The sequence below is a fragment of the Ursus arctos genome, unplaced genomic scaffold (assembly GCF_023065955.2).
Source record: "Ursus arctos isolate Adak ecotype North America unplaced genomic scaffold, UrsArc2.0 scaffold_4, whole genome shotgun sequence".
Lineage (NCBI taxonomy): Eukaryota > Metazoa > Chordata > Mammalia > Carnivora > Ursidae > Ursus > Ursus arctos.
In genome coordinates, this window is record NW_026623056.1 from 90,932,792 (window position 1) to 90,936,859 (window position 4,068).

Genomic DNA, 4,068 nt, shown 5'->3' on the forward strand with positions numbered 1-4,068 from the left:
AGGTGTGCGCCCCGCCCGCTGACGTCACTTCCGCCGCCCGCCGGCCCCGCCTCCCCCCGGGCTCCCGGGCCCTGCAGACGCACCGAGGGACATGTGGGGTCCCTGCGTTCTCCGCCCCGCGCGCGGCTGCTGGCCTGTGTGGGTGGGTGCGTGTGTTTAGAGCAGAGTGGATCTGAGTTTCTGCGCGGTTGTAAGAAGTAAGACTCTGCTAAGTTTTCTCGGTGCTATCATTTGGCAGAACTTTGCCAAAAAAGGAAAAAAAGTATCCAATGACCAGGAGATTGACTTTCATACAAATCAAGGATCTTACTCAGATTTCCTCGTTAGCGTGCATTGTTCTGTACAATATTATCAGCTGTGTAACTTCGTGTCTTTACCACTGCGGTCAAGATCTAGAACAAACCATTACGAAAGGACCCCTCCCCCTTTTTAGAACTGAATCCCCAAACTCCGGCCATCACGAATCTTAGATCTATTTAAAAAATTGTGTTATTCAAAATACGTTATGTTTGCACACAGGAATGACATAGTGTGGGATCTTTGGAATTGGCTTTTTTTCACTAAGCATAATTCCCTGGAAATTGTCTCGATTTTCTACACTGAAGGTTCCACTTTGGAAGTAACTTTTTTTTTTAATCACCCCAACAGCAAACCTAAAGTGCAGTTTAAAGACAACAGGGTACCTCCATCTCTTCCTAGAGAACAGTATCTTTTGTACTCGTAGAACAAATTGGGGAGGAAAGATGTTTTTCCACCTTCGGGGGGGAAAATTCCCAGCCTCGAATGAGTTCAGATCTTGGAAAGATATCTGAGTCAGAGGTCGATAAGTGTGAGTGCAAACTTCCACGCCCAAAACCCACTCACTCCTGCGGGACTGCACAGTGAGAGAGGGTTTCTTCTGGGCCAAATGAGATGAATAATGAAGGTAGAATGGGGGGAGGGGATCAAGGAGAGAGCAATTTAATGACACTAACCGTATCTTTTTGTTACCCGAAGAAGGAGATGCTGATCCCAGCTGGCAGGGGGAAGCCTCAGACTTACCTCCTATAGGCTTTACCTTCCACTGGGCTTATGATGATTTTAGATTACCGCCAGCCAGTAATGGAGCCCTAGTGCCGCTTTGGAAACCATCCAGCGCCCCCCCCCCCCCCGTGGGCCTCTGAGGAAGGAATACCAGGCAGACTCATCCTTCTCCACATAATCTTGAACTCAGAATTGATCTGGACACTGGAGTGGCACATGGTTATTGATCGTAGCAAATGCAGCTAACATTTACAGGAGCATTTTAAAAATAATCGGGATTTTAAGGATAACAACACGGTGGTTGTTTTGCTGGTGAAAAACAAGGGATCGACTAGAAAATGAGTCACTTGTGGATGCTGTTTCCGGGGCTCAGCCAGAGGCACCTTTCTGCAGACTTCCTAGGCTCCAGGATCTCGCTATATGAGGCACAGCAGCACGAGTGACTAACAGCCCACGCTGGTCTAGTAAGAAAATACAGCCATTTCATTAATTTAATCATCTGGTGCTTCACTCAACAAATATTTGTGGAGTGTCTGCTGCAGGCTCGGCACTGGGTCCTGGACCCACAACCAAAGCCCACAGCTGCCTCCATAGCCCCAGCAGCCAGTGCCTGGGGGCAAAGATCAAGGCCAGGGTTGGGTAGACTGGCGCGGCTCTTCCATGGACTCGGCTGTGCTCCTCACACAGGCCGTTCAGCTCACTCCGAAGTTCAGTTTTTTAATCTGTACAAGGAAAGCAAAGTCCCTTGCAGGAATTGGGAGCTGAGCCCAGTCTCTAGACCCTGCGGGATTACAGGAGAATGGCTGTTGTTTGTGTTAGTGGTCACTGGTCCTAGGTAGGTAAGGCTGGCATTTCTAAGTATAAAAGTAACTTGCAGTTTCAATAATTTAGTGGTTATTTTACTGTTGTTTATTTTATCATGTGAGGTGATAAGCCTTGTGGCTACTCTGAAGCCATCCAAGAAACCCCAAAGATAGTTGAGACGTACAAGATAACTTACCATTTTTGACAGAAAAAAACTTGGTATATTGAGGTCTGATGACGCTCAAGTTTCTAAAGAGAATGAAATATTTCCAGTTTTATCCCGTTGTGCCAGCGCTTCACATAAATACATAGCAAGTCTGAGGGACAGGTGAGAAGAGCTAAAACGAGCACAGCAAATCCATGAGTTGAAATGCTTTAAATCATTGAAAGGGCACAAAACATAAAGATTGTCATTTTTTACCTGTAGATGTTTTATCGCTTGTAAGCTTCAACAAAATTAATACCAGCATATCATTTTATGTGTGAGATTAAGCATGTACAAATCGAAATTTATTATTTTTTTATTTTTATTTATTTTTAAGATTTTATTTATTTATTTGACAGAGAGAGATAGCCAGCGAGAGAGGGAACACAAGCAGGGGGAGTGGGAGAGGAAGAAGCAGGCTCATAGCGGAGGAGCCTGATGTGGGGCTCGATCCCACAACGCCGGGATCACGCCCTGAGCCAAAGGCAGACGCTTAACCGCTGTGCCACCCAGGCGCCCCTGAAATTTATTATTTTTTTAAAGATTTTATTTATTTATTTGACAGACACAGAGACAGCCAGAGAAGGAACACAAGCAGGGGGAGTGTGAGAGGGAGAAGCAGGCTTCCCGCTGAGCAGGGAGCCCGATGTGAGGCTCGATCCCACGAACTCAAGATCATGATCTGAGCCAAAGGCACACGCTTAACAACTGAGCCACCCAGGGGCTCCTACAAATTGAAATTTGCAGCTTTTAATGTTAGCTTTAAAATACAGTAAGTTATCAGAATATTAAATAAAACAAAATGTATATTAAAGTGAATTTTCCGTCCTAATGAGCTGTAGCAATTTTCTTGAGAAACACAGAAACCTCATCCGTAATTTTATAAGCACTCATATTCTCTGAAATGATTGAACCCATACAGTGTCAATAATTTATGTCAATGAAAACCTTTCATCAAAGCATAAAGTTTCACTTTTAATATATTTTAGGCAAAAACGAAAGTGGACTGACTTGAAGAAAACTATTAGTGCAAGTTTTGCATTTGAGCCTCCGGAAGTGGCCCTTGTGAGGATTAGTGACCAGTCTGTGCCCGGCCCCAGGGTGGCCCCCGGGCTCGAGGAACTCAGCGCAGCCAGTGGGCACCCCCAGGGGCTCGAGGCGGAGGCAATCGGGAGAGGTGAGCCCCGAGGGCAAGACGCTCGGTGAAGCGACAGTCGACCTGTCCGGCAGCTCGGGGGCGGCGGGGGGGGGGGGGGCGGGCACCGGGGAGGGAAGGGCAAGCCCCGGGGACTCTGCCGCCCTTCCCGGAAGAAGTGCCAAGTCCGCGTCCTCCTACCTCGGGTGCCTGGCCAGCGCAGCTCGACGGACGCCCCCCTGCCCCCAGCCCAGGGGCCGCGGTGTGCCCGGCTCGGCCGGGATGTCCCTGTCTCCGCGCGCCGCCCCTGCGTCCCGCCGCGGGGAACCGACGGAGCCGGCGGCCTGGGAGCAGGCAGGTGCGGGGCTCTCCTGCGACAGGGTCCCGGCGCTAGGAGCGCAGGTGACTTTGCCGGCCCTGGCACCCGGGGAGATGGCTCCCTGCCTCAGGATGACCGTGGGACTTCAGGGGGACAGGGGGCACGGCGTGGACCAGGTGCTGGGAAAACACTGCCGGGGGGTTGTCACTTCTGCTGTGCGCGTCTGCCCCGTGAGTTGGTCCTCCTCGAGGTCCCCGGAGCAGTGCGCCGCCCTGCCACGGCCCTCCTAGGCCACCGGCGCCCTTAGCCCTGGAGCCAGCCTGGGGCCACCCCGGGAGCCTGACGACCCAGCGCCACCCCCGTCCCCTGCGGGACCGCCCACAGGGGAGCGGAAGCGGAGCCCTGGGCGCCTCCTCCGCGCCGCGCCCGCTCCTCCCCTCTCCGGCTCCCACTCCCCTCCCCCTCCCCGCCCCGCCCCTCCTCCACCCTGGGGAGGCTCCCCCGGGTCCAGCCCCCTCCGGCCGAGCAGGCCCCGCCCCAGGAAGGTGGCTTTGCTCTCCTCCTGCTGCAACTTGCTCGGCT